Raw genomic sequence first — 27,677 nt, forward strand, 5'->3', positions numbered from 1 at the left:
TCCTGTTTCCTATCAGGTGGATGAAGTCATAAAAGGTAGACTTTTAAAAGTTGATGCCCAGTTTGAAAAGTATTCTTTTATTTTTATATGCGTGTATGTTCCAGTTAATGCTTTAGAAAGGATGGTGTTCCTTGATACATTGAGTAATGTTTTAAGTAATTGTGACACTGATAAAGTTTTGTTTTTAGGGGGTGATTTTAATTGTACTGAGAGCATGCTTGATAGGAATCATGTTGAACCACACATGGCTTCACAGAAGCGTCTAATTCAATTAATAAAAACCCATGAAATTGTTGATGTCTGGAGGAATTTTAATGGCAGTCAAAGACAGTATACCTGGGCTCATGCTCGTGATAATCTGATTTCACTAGCAAGATTAGATAGATTTTATTGTTTTAAGCACCAGTTTAATCTTTTTAGAAGCTGTTCAATTTGCCCAGTGAGTTTCTCTGATCACAGTTTGTTACAATGTGTTATATCTCAAAGGTCTATTAAATCAAAAAGTGCATATTGGCATTTTAACAGTAATTTATTGTCTGATAAGCATTTTAAGGAGATTTTTAAAGAGTTCTGGAAGAATTTTAGAAATACAAAAACTTCTTTTCAATGTTTGCAGCAGTGGTGGGAGGTTGCAAAGGTACAGGTTAAACAGCTGTGTCAACAATATACTCTTAATGTCACAGGAGACATTCTCCGTTCAATAAAATCAATTGAAAAGGAGCTGGTAGAGCTTCAAATGCTTGTTGACAACACATCTAATTTGGCTTATTTGGACTCTTTTAATAAAAAGAAAAATATTTTAGGTAAATTTTTGGATACCGTTACACAAGGAGCGCTGGTCAGATCCCGCTATCAGAGTATAGAGTTGATGGATGCACCTTCTAAATTCTTTTTTAATTTAGAGAAAAAAAATGGACAAAGAAGGCTCATACATGCTTTAAAATCAGAAGATGGATCTTTGTTGTCAGAACCTTCTGATATTCGAAAAAGAGCGGTGAGTTTTTATGAGCATTTGTATAAAAGTGATCTTATGCATGAACAAACGACTAATGTCTTCCTTGAAAACTTGCCTCAGCTGTCCCAAGAGGCTAATGCTGAGATTAGTAAGGCCTTAACTCTGGAGGAGTTGGAGGAGGCTCTGCAAAGCATGGAATGTGGGAAAGCACCTGGACTTGATGGGTTGTCGATTGACTTCTATAAGTCCTTTTGGCCGGATGTGGGTCCGGACCTACTAGAGGTGCTCAAAGAAAGCCTGGCCTATGGGCGGCTTCCCACAAGCTGCCGTAGAGCAGTTCTCACGTTACTGCCAAAGAAGGGAGATCTGAACGACATCAAAAACTGGAGACCAGTCAGTTTGTTGTGCAATGATTACAAATTGCTTTCAAAAGTCCTGGCAAACAGATTAGGGGCAGTTTTGGAGCAGGTGATCCATCCTGACCAGACATATTGTATACCTGGTAGACGTATTGTTGACAATATATCCTTTATCAGGGATGTTCTGGACCTTGGCAAAGAGCTTAATTTAGATATTGGTCTTTTGTCGCTTGATCAGGAAAAAGCTTTTGATCGCATCGAGCATAAGTATTTATGGGATGCTCTAGAGGCTTTTGGCTTTAGTTCAAGTTTTATCTCAATGGTGAAGGTGTTGTACTGTGACGTTGAGAGTATTTTGAAAGTTAATGGTGACTTATGTGCTCCTTTTAAGGTTTTTAGAGGTGTAAGGCAAGGCTGTGCTTTGTCCGGAATGTTGTATGTTTTAGCAATTGAGCCTTTTTTAATTAAATTAAGAGCAGATTTGCATGGGTTATGTATTCCATCATGTCCAAATGTGTTTAAATTGTCAGCATATGCAGATGATGTTGTTATTTTAATTAGTTGTCAAGATGATGTTGAATTGCTGTTAAAATTGCTAAATGATTTCAAGGAGTTTTCCTCTACTAAAGTTAATTGGTCTAAAAGCGAGGCAATTTTAATCGGAAAATGGTTAAATGGAGAACCAAACCTCCCCGATGGTTTACTTTGGACCAGAGAGGGTTTTAAGTATCTGGGAGTGTTTTTAGGAAATGAAGTAGTTGTACAAAAAAACTTTGAAGGTGTTGTTGAAAAAATAAAAGGCCGTCTTAGTAAATGGAATTTTTTACTTCCAAATATGTCTTACAGAGGCCGCATATTGATAATTAATAATTTGTTGGCATCATCTTTGTGGCATCGGCTAATGTGTGTGGATCCTCCTTTTAATCTTTTGTCAAAAGTTCAGTCAATATTGATAGATTTCTTTTGGGATAAGCTACACTGGGTTCCGAAAGCTGTGTTGTATTTACCGAAGGAAGAAGGAGGTCATGGACTTGTGCATTTACAGAGCCGAACAGCAGCTTTTCGGCTTCAGTTTGTGCAGAGACTTTTGAATGGACCATTGGACGCAAACTGGAGATCTATAACCTTTTTGCTAATGCAGTCTTTTGGAAATGTGGGCATTGAGAAAACTTTGTTTTGGCTGAATCCTAAAAGGATGGATTTATCCAAACTTCCAATCTTCTACCGTAATATCTTCAAGATATGGACTTTGTTTACTGTGCACAGACCTTTAGACACAACGTCTTTACACTGGCTGCTACAAGAACCTTTAATCTGTGGTTCACGTATGGACATATCCTTAAGGGGATCTTTTCCTGCACTCAACGAAATCCTCTCATCGGCTAAAATAACAACTCTTGGGTGTTTATTAAAGTCAGCTGGAAAAGACTTTAAAAATGCTGACGCAGTTGCTGGACATTTGGGTCTACATTCTAAACGGACAGTTACCAAACTTCTTGAACAATGGAGGGCTTCTCTCACAACTGAAGAGATCAGGTTGTTGGAGGACTATTATGAAGGGTTAACTGTTCCAAATTGTAACGATGTTTTCCCGTTTTTGTCATTATCTCCCAACTTAGAAAACTGTGAAGGGGTGTTTTTACATTGTAAAGATGTGACAATAATTGGGCAAGAGTCAGCTTCTGGGAAGGTTTTATATAAAACATGTGTTAAAGTTTTTAATAAAATGGGTCTGAACAATAGAGTGGACACTCCATGGCGTGAGGTTTTAAATTTAAATGAGGATGAGCACCCTCAATGGCGATCACTGTACAAGTCACCATTAACTAAAAGACATGGAGATTTACAGTGGAGAATTTTGCATGGTGCCGTTGCAGTTAATGCTTTTATTTCAATTTTAAATCCTGATGTTGGTCATGACTGCCCTTTCTGCTTGCAGAGAGAAACTGTTTTTCACACGTTTATGCAATGCTCCAGACTTGAGCCTTTGTTTACTGTTTTACAGAATTTGTTTGTATCTTTTGGAGAAACCTTTTCCACTAAAACTTTCATTTGTGGGTTTAAATATGTTCAGAGGAAACGCTTTAAATGTCAGCTTCTCAATTTTTTATTAGGACAAGCTAAGATGGCAGTATATTGTACGAGAAAGCAAAAAATTGAAGGAAATGTGAATCACAACTTGTTGGCAGTTTTTGGTAATTCTGTCAAATCAAGAATTCTAGTTGATTTTAGGTTTTTTAAAGCTATGGATGATCTTCCTTCTTTTGACTTGATGTGGTGTTATGCCGGTGCTCTGTGTGAGATTTATGAAAATGAGTTGGTCTTTGCTCCCATTTTGGATTAATTTATTTCTTTTTTTCTCACTTTTTTGTGAGTTGATTGTTTGAATAATGTATTAATGTTTTTGTATTAAAGTGTTGTGAAAATCAAAAAAAAAATCTCTCTTTTTTTCTTTCTATCTTTCTTTCTTATTTTCTTTCTTTCTTTCTTTCTCTCTCTCTCTTTTTTTCTTTCTTTCTTTCTTTCTTTCTTCCTTCCTTCCTTCCTTCCTTCCTTCCTTCCTTCCTTTCTTTGTTTCTTTCTTTCTTCCTTCCTTCCTTCCTTCCTTTCTTTCTTTCTTTCTTTCTTTCTTTCTTTCTTTCTCTCTCTCTTTTTTTCTTTCTTTCTTTCTTTCTTATTTTCTTTCTTTCTTTCTTTCTCTCTCTCTCTTTTTTTCTTTCTTTCTTTCTTTCTTTCTTTCTTTCTTTCTTTCTTTCTTTCTTTCTTTCTTTCTTTCTTTCTTTCTTTCTTTCTTTCTTCCTTCCTTCCTTCCTTCCTTCCTTCCTTTCTTTCTTTCTTTCTTTCTTTCTTTCTTTCTTTCTTTCTTTCTTTCTTTCTGTCTTACATTTGTTTATTCATTTATTTGTTAATTTATTCCTTTGTTTGTTCCCTTGTTCATTCATTCTCTTTTGTTCATTCTTTCTTCTTTTCCTTTGTTCCTTCGTTCATTCCTTCGCTCGTTCCCTCATTCGTTCATTTGTTCATCTATTTGTTTGTTCCTTCATTGGTTTATTCCAGAGATAGGTTGCGGCTGGAAGGACTAAGCCGAAAAGAAAATGAATGAATGAAAAGGCAAAACAAGATTCTTCTTCTTATCCTATTGGCGGATTGCTTTTTTTTTATTTAAGCGAAGTTTTTAAAACTCACTTCACTTTGGCATATTATTTTTTAAAACAAGACAATACGTTTTGCTGACTAGAAAATGCTTCTTGACTTAAGAATTTTTAGATACTTGGGCTAGAAGTGAAACCAAAAAATAAAGAAAGTATTTGTGTAAAAGTGTAGCATTGGTGTGACATGAACCACTGTTTCATAGTGCATTCTGTAGTTTGTTTACAGCGTTTAAAACTTCTCCTTTCATATCCCACAAAAGACAGAAAGAAAGAAGAAAACTCCTCCTGGTTTATAAGGGTTTAAGCTATTAATTTAAGCAGGTTTTGTGGAAGAAGCGTCGTTAGCACTGTGCAGCCGAGCAGACAGAGTGATGAAGACTGGAGGAATGGAGGATCTGCAGCTCTGTCTTTGAGCCTGTCAGACGCAAGACTAAAGATCTGGCTTTGTGTGACACATCACTACAAAATCTCCATCAGACAGTTCCTGTCGCTCTTTATCTGTGGCCCAGGGGGGTCTGTGTCTCTCTCAGTCTGTCTGTCTGTCTGTCTATCTGTGTCTCTCTGGGGGTCTGAACTGTGAAGGAAACTCAGCGAACTCATGCTCAGATAAGCGGAGGAATTAAAGATCAGCAGCAGGAGTGTGTGTGAGAGACGCTGATCAGGGCTGTGTTTCCCAAAACAACCACATATGATCAATTATAAAAGTGTGATGCATCCATAAAGACGCTAACTACAGAGTCACCACTGTTTCCTGAGCTAGCTGGAGTCAGATTCATTGGCTTCCATTGTATTTGTTTTTCCTACTTTGGAAGCCAATGGTTACCGGTTTCTATCATTCTTCAAAGCATCTTCTTTTGTGTTTAACTGAATAAAGATGCCTACAAATGTTTGGAACCAATTGAGGGTGAATACATAGTTAATTTTTGGGGGTGATCTGTCCTTTTAAGGGTGCATTTGGAGTATTTTACACCCGTGGCGCTGATGTCTGATTATATGAGCTGGTCCTGCTTTTGGAGTCATTACTTCTGCCTTCACATTTATGCGTTTGGCAGACACTTTTATCCGCAGTCTCTCCAGATATACATTTTTTATAACGTTAAACCTCCATCATGGTGTTACTGGTTTGCAGTCGATGAATGTTTTAACGGCTCTGCTGGTTTTATAGGCACTTTGGTCCACATAAAGCCTGGCCGGCTTTGAATTTATCATTGAGAGATTTTATAGTGACCGGTTATTTGGTTTCTAAAAATGATCAGAATTTGCTTCAAAACATGCATCTATTTTGCTGTGTGATCGATCATTTGTGCTTTTTAGCAAGTAACAACCTTGTTATATGACTGTGCAAATGTTCACTTTTAGCTGGAGGTTTACATGATTTTACATGCTGCGATTTTACTAAAATCAACAAATGAATATCTTACGTTTCAATATGAGCACTTGCTGGACTGAAAGATTTACTTCTGAATTTCCATGCTTCACTTTTCATGCTTTGATCATGTTTTTGAGGATCTTTTAAAATGTATTATATTATTGTAAATATAAAACTAAACTTACATATAAACAACTATATAAACATATTGTTCAATAAATAAATACAATAACAAATAATAATAATGATGACAATATTATCTATAATAATAATAATAATAATAATAATAATAATATTAATAACAGTATAATAATAATAATAATAATAATAATGATAATAATAATAATAACAGTATAGTAATAACAACAGTATAATAATATTAATAATAATAATAATAATAATAATAATAATAATAATAATGACATTATTATTATTATTATTATTATTATTATTATTATTAATAATAATAATAATAACAATAACATTAATAACAATAATAAAACAATAATAATAATAATAATAATAATAATAATATAATAATAATAATAATAATAAGTAACTTATATAATATAATACACCACTATACACCAGAGATTACTGTAGTAAAAAATTAAATATACCACAGTATTATTAGTTTAATATAGTTATTATATTATGCTGTAAAATTCATTAACAAAGTGTTATAAATACTATCACTCTACTATACTATGCTTAAAATAGTAATATTTACTATTTACTATTGATTATTATTAATATTTACTGTAATTTTTCATGTGGGTTCTTTCCTCCATAAGCTGACTGTATCATAATATAGGAGCCGGAAAAAAACAAAATGAGGTTTTCTCAAAATAATAAAGAATATAGTTTTATGTTATTATAATGTCTGTCGTATAGAGATGAATTGGTTAATAATAATAATAATAATTATTATTATTATTGTTATTGTTATTGTTATTATAAAATATTAATAATAATAATAATAATAATGATAGTAATAAAAACAACAATAACAATTATAAAAACAACAAAAAAACTAAAGTAATAAAAGTACTGTAGTAAAAACTTCTGCATCTCTATCCATTGTAAGTGGCCAGCTGTACTGTATATTAAATGTCCGAGAGCAAATCAATATTTTTCACAGTCATATTTTCAGCAAAAGAGCTGAGGACGCCGCACATGACCTGAACACTAATCAGTGTCAGAGCAGCAAACTGAACTGGGACACATGAAATATAATAAGCACTATAATTAATGTAACTTAATGGAAAAGCCTATAATAAACAGCAGTATGTGTCTGCGTGTGGCTTTATTAGAGCGTGCCGGAGCGTGTAATGTGACACGCCGGGATGCCAGAAAACATGCTATGATGCAATTATGAGATGACAACTTTTCTCAAAAGCATATTATTTGTGCTTCCAGTGGTGCGTTTGTGTGTGGCTGGTTAATGGGGGAAGATGTCAAAGTGTTTTGAGGTTTTAACTTAAAATATAATCCAAAAATCTGTATTTGTGAATTAATAATATGTCTATGTAATTGTACATTTGAAAATGAATGAATGAATGAATGAAAACATAAAACATAAATAAATAAAAATAAATTAGTTAAATATAAATATTAATAAATGAAAAATATTTAAACAAGAATAAAAAAAACATAATCAATAAATTAATCAATAAATATGAATTAACAATAATAAACATTAAATAAAACATACATTTCAATTAAATAAACAAATAAATACATTTAAGTAAAATAAAAAAGTTTTTTTTTATTTTCACTAGTTTGTTAAAAAATAACAAACTAAATAAATATACATAAATAAAGATAAATTACCAATAATATACATTAAATAAACACATATATTTAAGTTAAATGAATAATGTTCTTTTTTTACTTTCACTAATGTGCTCAGTAAATAAAACAAAAATAAAAGTAAACAAATAACTAAAAATAAATAAATAAATATAAATTAACAATAATAAACATTAAATAAGGACATACATTTAAATTAAATAAATAAATATGCTTAAGTTAAATAAATAAAAGGTGCTGTTGTTGTTGTTGTTGTTTTTGTCGTTAAATAATTAAATAAATAAATATAAATAAAAATATAAGTATAAATAATTGAAGATATAAATGAATATAGAAATAAATAAATAAATAAATAAATAAATAAATACATTTAAGTTAAATAAATAAAAGCTGATGATCAAAAATTCAAGTAAACAAATATCATTGGTAATATTATACAAAAGAAGCATATTTCAAACTTCAATGGTGCAAACCAGAATACAAGAAGTTAAAATAGCATTAAAAGCTAAAGTCAAATTTCAACCTGCATCAATTTACCCACTTCAAAAATGTAATAAAAAAGTCAAGCAGCAAAATACAAAAGTGACGTTTTAAAACCTTAACGTTTTGATGATTTTTTTGACATTTTCATTTCGGTCATTTTAACTTATTATTCATTGATCTAAACCAGCTTGTATGACTTATTTTATTAGGTTATTGGTGACCTGCAGTATTATGCTTCTTTTTCCAAGATGTAAAATAAATCTCTGATGTCCCTGTTCCAACCCCAATCAGACACACCTGGTCTAGCTAATCAAGCACTTACTAGGCTTTCTAGTAACATCTATGCAAATGTGTTGAGGCAAGTTGGAGTTAAAATCTGCAGGACACCGGCCTCCAGGACCGAGTTTGGACACCTCTGGTGTATATGAAGTTTCAGCTTAAAATATCACTCTATTTTATAACTCTCTGAAACTGATCCTCAGGCTTTGTTCCTAATTGTGGCATTTTGGTGAATTGTGGCATTTTGGTCGCTTTAAATTCAAATGAGATTATAAAAAAGAGGGCGGAGCTACAAATGCCTGTGTGTCAGTATAGTGGCAGATTTAAAAACAAGACTAGCATCCTATGCTGTTGGGGGTGAGATGGTCACTAGTGGGCGGGGCTTTCCACCTCTGATGACACGTACAAGGGGGGAACATCAATCAAAGTGTTTCTGCAGGCTGTTTTAATCAAGTGTGATTATAAAAAATAGAATGAATACATTTAAACTATCATTAGCTGCTTATATTCAAACTGTTGCTGAACAACTATGCTTAAATAAAACAAATAAAAGTGAGTTTTACATAATAGGTCCCCTTTAAGAGCTAAATTGCACTAGTTTGATATGGTCTGAGCTGTTAACATCAGACACTTACAGTATCATATACGCGACACGAGGGCGACACAGACACGACTGCGGGTCTGAGAGAGAAATGTCGGACTGAAGAATTGATGAAACGCTCACAGGCGGCCCTCGGGCTGGTAATATCAGGGTTTAATTGGAGCTGTCAGATGGCAAGTTAATCCGACCTCCTGTAAATCTGTGCTGATATTTGCTACGAAGGACCAACCGATGTATGACAGAGCGCTCACATTACAGCTCTGCCTCCAGCCAACACGCCAATAAATCACAACATCGTCTGTTCTTCATTTATTTTTAAACCCACTCGAGCCGCATGCCGCACGCTTGAGGGGCTTTCGAAATGTACACGTCATTTACCCCGGTGAAGATGCAGAATTAAAAAGAGACGAGAGTAAAACAGACTCTTCACTATACACTGAAAAAAATGATCCATTGGATTTACTATGTTTTTTTTAAAGTATAAGTGGTTGCAAACAAGTTATATGAGCTGAATTTAAACAAACTAATTAAGCTGAACATTGCTAAGTTGATTTGTTTGTTTAAATTCAGCCCATATAAATAGTTTGTAACCACTTATACCTTAATGGGGTGGTGCACCACGATATCTTATTCTAAACTTTAGTCGATGAGTAATGTAGCTGTGTGAACATAAACAACATCTCTGAATGTAAGACGCTCAAAGTTTAATGCTTTAGCTAAAGCATTAAGGGAGACATTGTCTTTTACAGAGTTAGCTTAGCCTATCGCAAAAAAAATTAAGGACTACAAAAAAATACATAGGGACTATAAGGGACTATAAAAAAATAAATAAATAAAAAACAAATTACTAATACTTTCCTTCTTAGACTTTACAGACCTGAAACTTGCCTATAGCACTTATTCATTGTTGCTCTTATAGTTGTGTAAATTGCTTCCTTGTCCTCATTTGTAAGCCGCTTTAGATAAAAGCTAAATGACTAAATGTAAATGTAATGTAAATGTACATCCGGGTTAATGATGGTATAAACCCTTTATACCAGGTTACGCGCATTCACGACACAGCAAAGGGCCGTGGCCAGAGGCGCTGTAATGTACAGAAGAGAAAGCTAAAATGCCATCCAAACACTGTTTCCAAATGACACGACACAAAGAGAGAATTGCTTACAGTTTCATTTAATTATGTTCCAGAGAATCATAAATAAATAAATATATGTATATGTAAATATATGTATATGTATGTATATATATATATATATATATACACATGCATACATATATATATATATATATATATATATATATATATATATATATATATATATATATATATATATATATATATATATATATATACACACACACACACATATACATATATTAAATATATTAGATCTGCACAATTCTGGCTAAAATGAGAATCGCGATTGTTTTTGCTGAAAATAAAGATCATGATTCTCTCACGATTCTGTAGATGTAAAATAAAGCTTAATATGAGATTATTGTTTTTTCTCAAACATATGGTTATCAAACAATAATAATATTATGTGTAGGTCTATTTCTATAAATAATTATATTCTACTTATATTAATTCTGATTATATATGAGATACAGGCCTATGCTTGCAATCTGTCATTGAGAACATTATTAGACCATTTAATTCACTGGTAAAATCAACATTTTAGTTATACTGAAACTGTAAACATTTATTTTCATGCACAACTGTGTGTTCGCTATGAAAGAAAAAAACATATCAAATGCTTGTCGCAATTATAACTCTAAAATATACGATTATTTAAATGATGTACACGCTTTCGGTTTCATTTTCACTGCTAAGAGCTGTATATACTTTGCGCGCGGCTCTCAAACGATCACTCTGTGCCAGAAACTAAATATTATTTACAACTTTATTACCTATTGTTCAGAGCATACCCTGGCTCAGTTCACTAAAGTCTATAGGACGTGCGCCCGCCCGCCCGCAGCCAGCAGCTCACGTCACGTGTGATTTCCTGGCTGCGAATAAAGCATTAAATGAAGACAAAATTAACATTTTTAGGTGAATTATACCTTATAAATACAGTATGTGACACTTTCAACATCATTTGAAGGTGTCCATGTCACTGAGCAACGTGTGTGAAACAATGAAAAGACTCCTGCAGCCTTCTCTGCTTCTCTCCTGAACTTGAAAATATGATTGACAGAATCGTTGAAATGCTGGATTAAGATCATCTAGGGGGTCGAATTGAGATTGCAATATTTTTTCAATTAATTTTGCAGCTCTAATATATGTATAGCTAGCATTTGACAAAGGACAGCTTCCAGAATCTCTGAATATTGCAGAATATACAGTTGAAGTCAGAACTATTAGCCCCCCAGAATTATTGGTTAACTAGGCAGGTTAGGGTAATTAGGCAGGTCATTGTATAATGATGGTTTGTTCTGTAGACTATTGAAACAAAATATAGCTTAATGGGGCTAATAATATTGACCTTAAAATGATTTTAAAAATTAAAAAGCCAAAATAAAACAAATAAGACTTTCTCCAGAAGAAAAAAAATTATCAGACATACCGTGAAAATTTCTTTGCTCTGTCAAACATCATTTGGGAAATATATATAAAAAAATAATAATAATAATAACGAATAAGCGGTGTAGTAAATGTAAACACAGTGTTTTTGCTCCAATTAGATTAACAGTAAGTTACTGGTGAACTGCGGCCAGTTAGTGACTGTAAAAGATGTCAGAAATCTGCTTTTGTTGTCATCATTTGAGTGCAATTTCCCACATGCAACTTTAAATCGAAATTATAGTTGCTGTTGCCAACAATGGAAGGTGAAACCCCAAGCTCTGTATTTATATCTTAAAAGCTGAGTTTTAGTACGCAGACGCTGCATAAATGTATTTACAGGAATCATAATCAGGGGAAACAATGTCTGAAATGCTGAGTGTTGATTTGCAGCACAGCAGGCGGAAAACAAGACATGCACCGGCTGCCATGACAAAAGCCAAGTTTCAGCAGGTTTGATGCGTCGTGTAAAGACTGATAAAATAAGATTACAAATGCTGGAGTGTACACGAGCAAAAAATAAACTGCAGGCTGAGGCTATTTTTACTATAGCGGCAACATTTCAACTGACAAATAGGTTAACTTTCATGCATTTTCACATGATTATCATTGATTGAACATGCATGATTTTAGTGAATAGCTACTTTTAATTTGTGTTGTTGTACAAGTTTTTTTCTCTGATGGAATGAGTTCTTTCATTATTAGTTATACATTACATGAAGTGGATTGTTCTAATGTTCTCTATAGATTTAGATTACACATAATATTAATTAACTATTCAGTCATATTTGTATGATTAATTAATTATGTATATACGCACACTACCTGACAAAAGTCTTGTTGTCTATCCCAGTTGTAAGAGCAAAACTTATAACTTGACTTCTAATTGATCATTTGGTAAATCAAGTGGCAGAAGGTCGATTTTACTGATGTATCATCTGCTGATCTGCATCCCAATCATCACAAATACTGCAGATGACCTATTGGAACCTGCATAGACCCAAGATTCTCAGAGAAATCAGTCAAGTTTGGTGATGGAAAAATCATGGTAACAAGACATTTATGCTGCCTATTACTTTACAAACCACAGGAGAGGGCAAATTCTCCAGCAGGATAGCGCTCCTTCTCATACTTCAGCCTCTACATCAAAGTTCCTGAAGGCAAAGAAGGTCAAGGTGCTCCAGGATTGGCCAGCCCAGTCACCACACATGAACATTATTGAGCATGTCTGGGTTTAAGATGAAGGAGGAGGCATTGAAGATGAATCCAAAGTATTTTAATGAACTCTTTGAACTCTGAATTCTCTGCCATTCCAGATGACTTTATTAATCAGTGATTTGAGTCATTGCAGAGATGTATAGACGCAGTCCTCCAAGCTCATGATGGAATCAGACACAATATTCATTCTGTTTCCACTGCAGCAGGACTTTATATTCTATACTGGACATTATTTCTGTTCAGAGACAAGACTTTTGTCTGAGCAAAGTCAGACCTTACTGTCCTAATGAAATCATTAATAATCTAGCCATGATCATATTTTATTGTGGTCAAATAAGCGTAATTATCTAGAGGCTTTTGCCCTTCATATAAGCCACTTCTGACCAAATTATTAACTAGAAGTCAAGTATATATATATGATCAAATATTAAAATAAAATCTCAGTGGGGCTTTAGGCATTTTTATTAGATCAAAATATATTTTTTATAAAATATTTGATCATGTATGTGTATGTATATATGACTGTATATATATAAACAGTAATTAAACATTTAAGCATTTAATAAATGTAAGAATGTTTATGATACATTTATAACATATTTTAATTATGTAATCTGATCATGATTACAAAGTCAATGCAGAAGTGATTCAGAAAAAAATGGCTATAAACTTCACTATTTTTACAAACAGTCGTTAATCTACTGATATTACACAATAACTGATAAGAGAAATTCTATTTTGCATCTTCTGCTTTGAGATAAAAAACACTTGTATTATTTACTTGCATTTTTCACTTCTTTGTTTAAAGTTCAATTACATTAAAACCCTATTTTTCTGCTGGTAGACGAGGTTTAGATACGTTATAACAAAACTGTTTCTGTTTGTTTTATGTTTAAAATAGCTTATTGTATTGTATTGTATTGTATTGTATTGTATTGTATTGTATTGTATTGTACTGTATTGTATTGTACTGTATTGTATTGTATTATAGGCAGCATGATGGCTTAGTGGTTAGAATTGTCGCTTCCTAGCAAGAAGGTTGCTAGTTCGAGTCCCGACTGGGTCAGTTGAAATCTCTGTGTGGTGTTTGCATGTTCTCCCCATGTTAGTGTGGGTTTCCTCTAAGTTTCCCCTACAAGTCCAAACACATGTGCTATAGGGGAATTGAATTAACTAAACTGGCTGTAGAGTATGTGTGTGAATGTGAGCATGTATGGGTGTTTCCTAATACTGAGTTGCGAGTGGAAGGGCATCCGCTGTGTAAAAACATATGCTGGAATAGTTAGCGGTTCATTCCACTGTGGCGACCTTTGATAAATAAGGGACTAAGCCGAAGGAAAATGAATGAACTAATATTTTTCTATATAGTTTGTATGTGATCAGTATGCACATTTTCTGGATTTGCAAAACACATTGAACGCTTTATCCGTAGTGAGGCACAGCACTCAGCTTGACCTTCCTTTTTTAGTGAAATAAATGAATAGTAATTACAGATATGATTTTAAACACCTTCATTGACTCAATATTAGGTTTGACAGCCAAAAAAGGTCGGCTTTTCGCAAATTTGAATGGGAAAATGGTGCATGAAACACTGGGAATTGATCACAAGAGCGAGATGAAAGTGAGCAAATGACAACATTTTTACTGGCTTTTACTAGAGAGACATTTGTCATCAAAACAGTTTGAGCTCTTTATGCAAATGTCAGGTTCAAAGACTGTGTGCTTATGAATCTAATACTGTCAGCTCGTGTTTTTTGTTCACTTTTAATAGACTTGTCTGAAAAACTTTCATTGAATAAATTAGGTAAATCAATGGTGCATTGTAAAAAAAATATCTGTTAATTAACAGTTTCCATATTTTGTGATGTCTGTTTTCTGTTTATTTACAATTGTGAATTGGATTATGGATGGATTGGATGTTGATCTCTGCTCTGTCGACTTTTGATGTTGAAACTTTAACTCTACAGTTCTGATCAGAGAGAAAATGTTAATGAAGGAACAGCATAGTTAACCAATCAGAGAAGAGATGTCGTTAATGATGGAACAGCATAGTTAACCAATCAGAGAAGAGATGTCATTAATGAGGGAACAGCATAGTTAACCAATCACAGAAGAGATGTCGTTATTGAGGGAACAGCATAGTTAACAGATCAGGGAAGAGATCTTGTTAATGAGGGAACACCATAATTAACCAATCATAGAAGAGATGTCTTTAATGACAGCACAGCATAGTTAACCAATCAGAGAAGAGATGTTAATGAGGGAACAGCATAGTTACCCAATCAGAGTGGAGATGTTAATGAGGGAACACCATAGTTAACCAATCACAGTAGAGATGTTAATGAGGGAATAGCATAGTTACCCAATCAGAGTGGAGATGTCGTTAATGAGGAAACAGCATAGTTAACCAATCAGGGAAGAGATCTCGTCAATGAGGGAACAGCATAGTTAACCAATCAGAGAAGAGATCTTGTTAAGGATGGAACACCATAGTTAACCAATCAGAGAAGAGATGTCAAGAATGAAGGAACAGCATATTTAGCCAATCAGAGAAGAGGTATTGTTAATGAGAGAACAACATAGTTAACCAATCAGAGAAGAGATGTCAATAATGAGGGATTATCATAGTTAACCAATCACAGTAGAGATGCCGTTATTGAGGGAACAGCATAGTTAACCAATCAGAGAAGAGATGTCATGAATGAGGGAACAGCATAGTTGACCAATCACAGAAGAGATGTTAATGAGGGAATAGCATAGTTAACCAATCAGAGAAGAGATCTTGTTAATGAGGGAACACCATAGTTAACCAATCAGAGAAGAGATGTTAATGAAGGAACAGCATAGTTTACCAATCAGAGAAGAGATGTTATTAATGAGGGAACACCATAGTTAGCCAATCAGAGAAGAGATGTCAATAATGAGGAAACAGCATAATCCACCAATCAGAGAAGAGATGCCGTTATTAATGAGAGAACAACATAGTTTACCAATCACAGAAGATGTGTTGATAAGGGAACAGCATAGTTAACCAATCAGAAAAGAGATGTTATTAATGAGGGCACAGCATAGTTAACCAATCAGAGAAGAGATGTCGTTAATGAGGGATCAACAATAGTTTAAAGATTCTAAGCTTTTCATATTTCCAGCATTGAGTTTCCTCTGCTATTTTTATAAGCAAAATCTGACTGGAGTGTAAATGTGTCATCTTTCATTCAGCCCATCTCTGTCCATGCATAGACTGCCGCTGCCCATAGGCAATGAGATCATCGCCCGCGGGCACGACTGCTCAGATACCCGTGCAAAATCCGCGTGCAGGCTGTGAAACATTGATATGTCTCTCGTCCGAAAAGATGAGGGCAGCAGGAATTGTGATCTCCCAATTGCCCAGCCGCACTAAGCCAGGATCTGAGAGCAGATTAAATGGCTCTGCATCGATCGCTGCCCTTTAATGCGCCTTCGCCTCAACAGCAAAAAAAAACAAAAATATGCCTTGGTGTTTGCCTCTCGACGGCTGTCTTCTGAGGGCCACTTGGCTATGTGTGTGTGTGTGTGTGGGGCTCATCTGAGAAAGTCTGCTTCAGCTAATGCAGTCATCGAGGGAAGCGCACGCTTGTGTAACCGAGCCGCCGTCGCAACGCCAAGTGTTTCGTCTCATCCGTGCAAAAAAAACAAAACCGGCAGAAGGCAGAAACAAACAACAACAACAAGACGAGCACATCGTATGGAAGACAGCCAGGGAAACACTCGCAGCTCAGACGGGCTTCTGGAGTGGCAGCGCTTGTGTTTGAAGCTTCATGAGGAGAATTATGTTGAAGATCAGTGTTGAGCGTTTGGCCTTCAAAGACGTATGAGCTTTAAGAGTCTTATCGTGCGACGTGACGAGCAGCGAACGATAATGACTCTTGCGGAATTAAAAATGAAACACTGTAAGATGTTTAGCATATATGTTAGCCGACACTGTAGATCTGTACATTAACAGTTTCCCTCATTTGGGATTCATCATTTATTTATGCGTTTATTTATGCGTCATGGGAGCTTGATCTTTCCGCAAACAACTTCAAATGTTGAAAAGGTTTAAACCGTGACGTTTTTAATAATGCTAACCAAAAATGAATCGCAATTAATCACATACAGGGTGGCACGGTGGCTCAGTGGTTAGCACTGTAGCCTTATAACAAGAATGTGACTGGTTTGAGCCAGTTGGCATTTCTGTGAGGAGTTTGTATGTTCTTCCAGTGTTGGGTTGTCCCCCACAACTAAATTGTCCATATAGTGTATGTGTGTGTGAATAAGTGTGTTAGATGTTTCCCAGTACTGGGTTATGGATGGAAAGGAATCTATAGCGTAAAATAGTTGGTGGTTCATTCTGCTGTGGCGACATCTGAAATAGAGACTAAAGCCTGTTTCAAACTGCAAGTGTCAGCAGCGCGTGATCAGTTTGTGTTTTTTCGGTGTCCATGTTAACAGTTTAGAGCTTTCATACCGCAGCAGCGCGTCAGTGCAAGGCGTGAGCATCGCTGAAGCAGAAGTGCCTCGATAGTTTCGGCGCTGGGTCTATTTTTTCCACGCTGCTCACACTCAATTAAAGTGGCAGTGCATTGATAATGACCAAAACACAATGAATGACAGTAAAAAGTAGCAATTTTACCCAATAAATAGGTTAATAATATGAATTGATTTATATATAGTCTATCAAATGAACTTAAACGATTAAAAACGGCAACAAACATTTATTTAGGCCCGAACTACAAAACCAAATGTAACCCCACACTTTTCGGTTTTACCAGCAGATATCTCACTGCCCCCCAGTTGGCGACATGTTCTGCCCCGCTCTTCAGTTCAACACATGCCTCTTGGAAAGCCTCTGCATGGTGTTGCTAAGCGGAAATTCAACCCGTTTCCCAGATGACGTTACAGGGCTGCCAAATTAGTGAAATAAATGACCAAACTACCAAACAATACCTGCCATGAGTATAACAGCATTCACCATCAGGAGGCACTATAATCACTCTCATAGGAGAATACTGCTTGTTTACAAGTGCATGAAGTGTCCAACATTACACACTTCATTTAACGGTTGAATGAGTGCATCATCTGTGTATTTAAAGTGCACTTTTTCTTTTTCGAGTTTTCAGTGTGAATGCACTACTTACAATATTTATACTACAAAATGGCGTAGAATAGTGCATAAGATTGCGATTTGGGACGCACCTAGTGTGCACCTAATTGTAATTTTTAAAACACACTTTGTTTTTTTAAAAACCTCATCATCTTTCATCATCATCAGTGCATTGCATGATACAGTAGTGCATGTTTGTCTCTTTTTCTTTAACATTTTGACAAATGGCCCATTTTTACATAAACATTTTATGCAATTTACTTAGCATGATCGATATGCATCCTATGCAGAAATTGTAAAAGTTTATAGCATGCAGCTCATGCATGTGGTTATGGTTCATTTGTCATAATTGAAATGGAGGATTAAATCCAGACCATTGCATTGTTGGCTTAAGCTAATTTTTTGGTGCCTTATTTTGCTCATTTATGCATGTGGTAATGTGCTTAGTATGCACTGTATATATACTGGATACTGCTGAAATAATGAGCAGTGTAACATTATGCTGTCCTGTTGTTGAAAATCTTGTCTTATTTGGTTTATTGGACATATTTGCAAAAGAAGGTCAAGGTCAATATCATATTGCGCTTAACTAATGACATTTTAATACTTAATGTATGCTGAAAAGTGCACATTATGCATCCTATATTTTGTCAAAATAGTAATGCGATAGTTTGATAAAAAAATGCTTGTCTGGTGTTGTGTTTATAGTTGGTTTGGAAATCAATGGTCAAGAGAAGAGCACTGCATTTTGGGAAAATATTAAACATGAAAATGACATTTTTTGCTGACTGCATAATAAAAATATGCTCAGTATTCACTGTACACTCAAAAAAGATGACCTTTAGTGTTTGTTCAAACTATTTATTTATTTATACTATTTATTTATTACTTATTTAAAATGAGCTAAATCAACACAACTCTTGTTTTTTTTCTTCGGGGGGGTTGCAAAGCAAATTGTAAAAACTAATACATTTTTTCTCAATTTCTGAATGTTGTCTCAACACAAATAGATTGTGTGGAACTCAACATTTGTACTTGTTTTGCTTGTTAACACTAGTTATTTAAAATGAGTTAAAACATACGCCGGAATAGTTGGCGGTTCATTCTGCTGTGGCGACTCCTGATAATTAGGCCAAAGGCAAATGACAGGACTAAAAAAGGACTAGGCTCCCATTTACACTAATACGTTTTAGTTTTAAAATGATGTTTTGGAACAAAAACGATCAACGTCCGCACTGGCCTTTCCCCTAAAGTTTATAAACAGAGCTGCGTCCACACTACACTGCTGAAAACGGACATCACATGACCACACACACTGTCATGCGCTGCAGCGTATGCCCCAGGCAGTCAGCGGGTGCTTTGAGCACACCTTCCCAGGCGAGAGCAGTTCACGTCGGACAGTTCCTCGCTAGATCTTATCTCACTATAGTTGTTAAATGTGATATTTATATAATTCATCTTGCCTATATTTAAATATTCTTTGGTCTGTTCAATCTATTACTTGTTCTCAGGTAATGTGTTTTGGTTGAGCGCGAAGATACGTTAGTATATTAATTTATGTAACCATGTACTGATTCAGCTTATTTGACTAATTGATTGCCTTTATCGTAGCTTATCAACTTACTGTACATTATACTTTTATAGTGGCCATTACTGATTATTAAAACAGCAAAAAAGGGGTGTGGTTCGTAATTTTCAATATAAATTAAAGGAGGCAGTTGTGTTATAGGATCTGTTTTGTTATAAATATGCATACAGTGAAGATGACGCTCATATAAATGTGTAGCTACATGATGCCTCAACATCTTTGGTGTCTGTTAAGTTGTTAATATCAAAATGAAAATAGGCAGCTCCTCCTATTATTTTCTTATTTTATTGTTAAGATAGTAAAACAACATAGCCAAGGTGATGTGAATGAGCTTATAAGCAGGCCCACACGGAATCTGCGTGATTTTTCGCAGAATTCCGCAGATTTTCCGCAGAATTCCTCAGATTTTTAGCCCATCATTAATTCTGTTTATTTAATTGAGTAAATGTGTGTAAATCTAAATTTATTCAGTTTTTTAATTGATTACAGCAATATTATTGACTATTGATTTATGTACAATGCAGTTTGTAAAGTAATATTTTCTGTCTTTTAGTAGATGTATTATATGAGAGGCTTGCTTTGTTTACCAAATAAAGTGAATCCAATTGGATTCACATTTTAAACATTTAATAAAAGTTAAAAAGGTATTATTTTTTATTTCACATATTAAGTTTTAGTTATGATACTCCCAAAATCATTCCGCTGAAATCCACTGATTTTTACCAAAATTTTCCACAGAAATAGCAAAAAACATTCGCAGATTCCTTCTGATGTGTCCTCGGGAGTTTGTTTTCTATATCAAACTTACGAAGTCTGAACTTAAGTACGATTAATATTGAGGAAAAAGTCTAAATCAGCGAATGTCTGCAGCCCCGCCTCCATTTTCAGATGTCTCCGTTTTCCCCCATACACACAAACATGGAGCAGCTGCGATTTAAAACCGAAAAAGGCCTCTTCAGCGTTTTCAAAACATTCCGTTTTCATGGCTCGAAAACTCCAGGGTGTTGTGGATTGAAGGTGTAACCATAGCAAAACGTATGCGTTTTAAAACGAAAACGTATTAGAGTAAACAGGGCTTAAGCCACAGAATAATTAATGAATGAATTTACTACTTTAATCATTACAGTAGCATGATACACTGAAAAAAAAAGACTTTTGCTGCTTGTTCAAACTACCTATTGAAAATGAATTTAACACAATTCTTAGGTTTTTTAGGACAACCTAATTTTTTTTTAATGTTCAATCCACTTAAATGTGTAAAAAATGAATTGGTTGACCCCGAATTAATAAAGGGACTAAGCCGGAAAGAAAATTAATGGATGAATGAATAGATAAATGATTGAATGAATGAATGAATGAATGATTGAAAGAAAGGAAGGAAGGAAGGAAGGAAGGAAGGAAGGAAGGAAGGAAGGAAAGAAGGAAGGATGGATGGATGGATGAATGAATGAATGAATGAATGAATGAATGAATGAATGAATGAATGAATGCATGGAAGGAAGGAAGGAAGGAAGGAAGGATGGATGGATGGATGGATGGATGGATGGATGGATGGATGGATGGATGGATGGATGGATGGATGGATGAATGAATGAATGAATGAATGAATGATTGAAAGAAAGAAAGGAAGGAAGGAAGGAAGGAAGGAAGGAAGGAAGGAAGGAAGAAAGGAAGGAAGGAAAGAAGGAAGGATGGATGGATGGATGGATGGATGGATGGATGGATGGATGGATGGATGGATGAATGAATGAATGAATGAATGAATGAATGAATGCATGGAAGGAAGGAAGGAAGGAAGGAAGGAAGGATGGATGGATGGATGGATGGATGGATGGATGGATGGATGGATGGATGAATAAATGAATGAATGATTGAAAGAAAGGAAGGAAGGAAGGAAGGAAGGATGGATGGATGGATGGATGGATGGATGGATGAATGAATGAATGAATGAATGAATGCATGGAAGGAAGGAAGGAAGGAAGGAAGGAAGGAAGGAAGGATGGATGGATGGATGGATGGATGGATGGATGGATGGATGGATGGATGGATGAATGAATGAATGAATGAATGAATGAATGAATGATTAGGTTATCTTAACCAATTTGTGTTGGGACAGCATAAAGGACTTAATGTGAAATCCAGCATTTTTTAGAGTGTAGTATGCAGTAAATAATCATCTGAAAATATTTAAAAAATCGGAGGTCAAGTGGAGAGCGTATGGGATGCAGTATGGCATGCTCTGTATTGTAAGAGCAGCATGTTAGCAGTATGTTTGCTGCTCACTCACTCTCTCTCCCTCACTCTTTGGCTTTTTAATTCTCCTGCGTCTCTTTTTCTCGCCGTGTCCTGACAGACTGCCGCTGCTGCATGCTCCTCACCCCTCCCTTAAACCCTGAAGCTCTCTCTCTCTCTCTCTTGCTCTCTCTCTCTCTTTCCTAAGCAGGTGTTGGTTGATTTCTTTTCCCTGAGGTAATGCAGGTTTTGTTCTTAGTGCCGGAGCAGAATTATACTGACAGAGCAGACTCCTGGGTAGCAGCCCACATAACCTCCTCCTTCTTTTCCTGCACCCTCCGGTCTCATGCATTTTCCCATTTCTCCTCCTCCAGGAGCTTTTCTCAGTGCCAGATGCCCAGAGCAGACTCTTCCATCCCCCCCTCCCTCGGTAGCATGGCAGTGCAGCAGGCATTCAGAATGAGCGTACCACACTCAGCATCAATGTCAGGCAGATAATCCTGAAAGAAAGTTGCATTTATCAATGTCAACGAGACGATGGTTACGGTAGACCCAGAGGGACGTGTACACTGTATGTTCTGCCTGTTTGCTTCGTTCACGGACTGATGTGAAGTCTGTGATGTACAGATGCAGAAACTGGAGCATATATATGTGTCTGTAAAGAGATGATTGAACGTTCTGTCATTATTTACAGACCCTTCAGTTGTTACAAAACTTTTTGAGAGTTTCTTTCTTCTGTTGAACACTACAGAAGACATTTTGGAGAAAGCTGGAAACCGCTGGCTTCCATAGTATTTGTTTTTTTTTACACCTTTGGAAGTCAAACCAGTTTTCAACTTTCTTCAAAATATCTTCTTTTGTATTCAGCAGAAGAAAAACATTTATAATGATTTATAACTATTTGAGGTTGGGTAAATAATGCATGTTCCTGGTCACATTGTGAATGACTGATAGTATGTCATTATAACAGTGCATTAGTGCAGGGGTTGTCAAACTTTTAAGCACGGGACCTAGGGCTGCTCGATTATGGGAAAAATCATAATCACGATTATTTTGGTCATAATTGTAATCACGATTATTCAAAACGATTATCAGTTGAAGTCAAAATTATTCATCCTCCTGTGAATTTATTTTTATATATAAATATTTCCCAAATGATGTTTAACAGAGGGATTTTTTTACAGTATTTCCTATAATATTTTTTTCTCGATCTTATTAGCCCCTTTAAGCAAAATATATGTTTGATTGTCTGCAGAAGAAACTACTGTTATACAATGACTTTAGTGGATGTCCAATTTTTCAGCAGTAGTGAATCACATTCACCGGCCAATTTATTAGGTACACCTTGCTAGTACCGGATTTGACCCCCATTTCAGAGCTGGTCATAATAATTTGGTCATAATTGTAATCACGATTATTCAAAACGATTATCAGTTGAAGTCAAAATTATTCATCCTCTTGTGAATTTATTTTTATATATAAATATTTCCCAAATGATGTTTAACAGAGGAATTTTTTACAGTATTTCCTATAAAATTTTTTTCTTCTGGAGAAAGTCTTATTTGTTTTATTTCAGCTAGAATAAAAGCAGGTTTAAATATTTTGAAACCTATTTTAATAGCTCGATATTATTAGCCCCTTTAAGCAATATATATATATATATATATATATATATATGTTTGATTGACTGCAGAAGAAACTACTGATATACAATGACTTGTCTATATGTAACGGAGTTAAAATAAGGGTTAAATTCATGGTTCAATTGGGAACACTTACCATTGGTTTTTACCTGCAATAGCGTCCATCACAGTAGGGGGCGTTGCTACGTAATTCACCAGCAGTTCTGAGAAGCCTCTCTGCTGGTAAGCTGCTTTGGTGATCGCGGGTTAATGAGTTATTAATTATCAGGCATTTGTGAAACGTTTAAACTCTGTTTATTCCACTTTAAGACACTGATATCACCAGAGCTGCAAACCAACTAAATCTTTGGTGCTGTGTTTGTCCCAGGTATGTTTAATTACTATTTTGTGATGTTCTGTGTTAGCCGTAGCACATATGCTACATATTCCACGTGCTAGAATTATGCGTTTTGCTGTTTATGAGTATTTCTTCTGTTCTGTCGTTCCTTTTCTTAAAAAAAGTGTTGATTATTGGTCACATAAGCTTACTGTTTATTTTCACTAAAGGTTACTGTATTGAAATAGTGATTTGGATGAGAGATGAATAGAGGCAGTTTTATTTAATTTTCATGTATGTTTTATTTACATTTATAACCACTATACATCACAATGTATAAGTTTAGACGAAATGTAATGTACCAGCAGTTCTGAGAAGCCTCTCTGCTGACACTGATATCACCAGAGCTGCAAACCAACAAAATCTTTGGTGCTGTGTTTGTCCCAGGACAATAAAAGAAGTTTAAGTGACCACACCTACCTGACTCGCAGCATTCTTCAGCATCCCAGCGCCTACACACAGTCACATATATACCCTAATAAAGCCTTTGAATGTCACTTTAAGCTGAATACTAGTGTCTTAAAAAAACATCTAGTAAAATAAAAAGTGCTGTCATCATAGCAAAGATAAAATAAATCAGATATTAGAAATGAGTAATTAAATCTGTCATGTTTAAACTGCGCTTTAAGCATCTTCACTGTATTTTTTATTTTACTATTGATTAATGATGAAAACAGTCGGCAGCAGCAGGAATACCGCACGCTGTCTCTTTAAGAATAGTGCGGCTCTGATATGGTTTCTCTTTCACGTGTCTTTTAATTCTCAGCTTGTTTGTTAATTACACAAATGAGGGTTAATATGAATAATCCCTAAACACCGCGCTCTGACACAAAAGTGCATGTATTTGACCATTAAAGCGCTCACATTAAGATCGCGTTAGATGTGTGTGTGCTCTGCCAGCCTGATCTCACGAGAAAACGTAAGTATTTTACGTTTTGCCAGTTTCGTGACTAATTCGTACGAATTCGTACGAGTTCAGTCGTACGAAATGGTACGATTTTAAAAAGGAGGCGTGGCACCTGACCCCACCCCTAACCCCAACTGTCATTGGGGGATAAGCAAATCGTACTAAATTGTACGAATTAGATCGTACGAATTCATACGAATTAGCAACTAAATGAAAAAGTTACGAATTGCCGTGACGAGGCTAAGCGCGGGGCGCGCGCAAACACACGCGTTACCTGTCCGAGGCTAAGCACGGCGCGCACACACACAACAGCACGTGCTCTTTTGCGCTTTTAAAAATATGAATGATGCGCATCCCGTGTTCTAAAGTTACATTACAGCACATGCTTTTAGTCATTTTCACGTGGAACTGAGCTTTGCAGAGGCAAAGAGTTTTCACACGTGTACAACTGGAAAGGGGGCGGTACGTCAGGGAATAATCGTTTATCTCGATTAATGGTTTTTCATAATCATTAAAAGCCAAAATCCAAATCGAAATCGATTAATTGCACAGCCCTAACGGGGCCCCAAAATAATAATGCCAATGACTCGTGACCCCCACTATTTTCGGAAGTAGTTATCATACAAACAATGCACACAACACTCACACAAACCAATAGGCCTATATAAACACAAGCATATTGACAACACAAATAAGTGCAACAGTCTACCCACCATATCATTTTAGATTTTTTATTATTATTTAATATTAACCTTACCTAATGAGACTGTTGGGTCACAATATTTAAGTTACATCACAAGTCCTTTCTTGGATTAATTTTGGAGACTGCCACTTAAAGATCATCCTGTATTTATTTTAAAGGCGCAGGTGCTGTAAAGGTGTCAGAAAGTTTAGCTCGTGCCGTAAAATCAATCTGGTGCAAGTGTTTTGTCATTAATATAATGTAAAAACCCTAAGGGGTTGCAATCCAATGTAAAATAACAACAAACAAACAAAAAAATGAAAGGCTGACGGTTTTTTGTTAGGATATTGTATTTTTTATGGAACTATTTTTATCTTCTGTAAATTATGGATTAACAATGTTCATTATAAAAGTTTATTACAAATTGATTAGAGTTTTGGAAATCACCAAATGACCCCCTCTCATTGTCCCGCGACCCCCCAGGGGGTCCCGGCCCCCACTTTGAGAACCACTGTATTAGTGAATGTCCAATTTTTCAGCAGCGCTGAATCACATTCACTGGCCAGTTTATTAGGTACACCTTGCTATATCGAATTTGACTCCCTTTTACCTTCAGAGCTGCCTTTATCCTTTGTGGCAAAGATTCAACAAGGTATTGGAAATATTCTTCAGAGATTTTTGTCCATATTGACATGATAGCATCCCGCAGTTGCTTAGATTTGCACATCTATTATGCAAATCTCTATTGGATTGAGATCTGGTGACTGTGGAGGCCATTTGAGTTCCCAATCTTTTCCCAATTTTCTGTTGTGCAATTTTGGTGAGCGTGTGTGAATTGTAGCCTCAGTTTCCTGTTCTTAGCTGACAGGAGTGGCACTCAGTGTGGTCTTCTGCTGCTGTAGCCCATCTGCCACAAGGTTGGACGTGTTGTGTGTTCAGAGATGCTCTTCTGCAGACCTCGGTTATAATAAGTGGTTATTTGAGTTACCGTTGCCTTTCTATCAGCTGGAACTAGTCTGGCCATTCTCCTCTGACCTCTGTCATCAAGGCATTTGCGCCCACAGAACTGCCACTCATTGGATATTTCCTCTTTGCCGGACCATTCTCTTTAAACCCTAGAGGTGGTTGTGCGTGAAAATCCCAGTAGATCAGCAGTTTCTGAAATACTCAGACCAGCTCGACTGACACCAACAACCATGCCACGTTCTTTCTTCCCCATTCTGATGCTCGATTTGAACTGCAGCAGATCGTCTTGACCATGTCTACATGCCTAAATGCGCTGAGTTGCTGCCATGTGATTGGCTGATTAGAAATTTGCGTTAACAAGCAGTTGGAAAGGTGTACCTAATAAAATGCCCAGGAAGTGTATTTTGCTATTCATCTTTCCCAAAGAATTTAAAAATAAATAATTGAGTAAATCCAAATCTAACAATAAGGTGCTTAAATGCTTTAAAGGCTCCGTTCAATTAAAAATCAATCAAAAGTTTTGTCATTATTTACTCACTCTGTACATTTATACGTTTTTTTCTTCGGTTAAACACAAAAGAATATATTTTTTAAAAAGCAGGAAATCTGTAACCATTGTTTTCCATATTATTTGTTTTGTTTTTTTACTATAGAAGTCAATGGTTACAAATTGTCAGCATTCTTCAAAATATCTTATTTTGTTTTCAACAGAAGACCGAAATTCAAAAAGGTTTGTATCCACTTGAGCAAGAAAAAAATTTATTAATTCTTCTTTTAAATTGACTTTAAATCTTAAGTTCCTGGTCATATTGTAAAAAATTGCTTACCCTTGATTCAACATTTTCTTGGTTTCTTTCTTAAATTTAAAATACGCACATTTTGAAGAAAGCAGGAAACCAGTAACCACTGACTTCCATAGAAGCATTAGTTTTTGTCCTACAATAGAAGTCAATGGTTACCCATTTTGAGCATTCTTCAAAATATCTTCTTTGGTGTTCAACAGAAAAAAAGAAACACATAAAGGTTTATAACCACCTGAAGGTTGAGAATTTTGGGGTGAACTATCCCTTTAAATCAACTCGAACTTTTAATGCAAGTTCCTGGTCACATTGTGAATGACTGATAATATGTAATTATAACAGAGTGCATTAGTGGCTGTCCATTTTTTCAGCAGTGCTGAATTATTTTGCCATTCATCTTTCCCCACAGGGATTCTTAAAAAAAAATGAAGTAAATCAAAATCTGACAAAAAGATTGTGTGCTTAACTGCTTTAATGGCATCAATTAAAAATGAGAATTGTGTTGGTTTTATTCATGAAAGGAATGTGGGGTATTTTGGACCTATTGCAAATTTGACAGCACAGAGAGTC

The 27,677-nt window shown here is 35.3% G+C and overlaps 1 protein-coding gene and 1 long non-coding RNA gene across 4 annotated transcripts in view; one reads left to right on the forward strand and one right to left on the reverse strand.

Moving 5' to 3' along the window:
• iglon5 (IgLON family member 5) overlaps positions 1-27,677 on the forward strand; it is a 390,249-nt gene that overhangs the window by 245,024 nt on the left and 117,548 nt on the right.
• Positions 21,840-27,593, reverse strand: LOC147840451 (uncharacterized). Its single transcript, XR_015512272.1, has 3 exons — positions 26,599-27,593; positions 24,219-25,666; positions 21,840-23,454 (listed from the first exon to the last, which is right to left on the reverse strand). It is a non-coding gene; the product is annotated as an uncharacterized LOC147840451 (long non-coding RNA).

The sequence above is a fragment of the Danio rerio genome, chromosome 16 (assembly GCF_052040795.2).
Source record: "Danio rerio strain M-AB ecotype USA chromosome 16, GRCz13ab, whole genome shotgun sequence".
Lineage (NCBI taxonomy): Eukaryota > Metazoa > Chordata > Actinopteri > Cypriniformes > Danionidae > Danio > Danio rerio.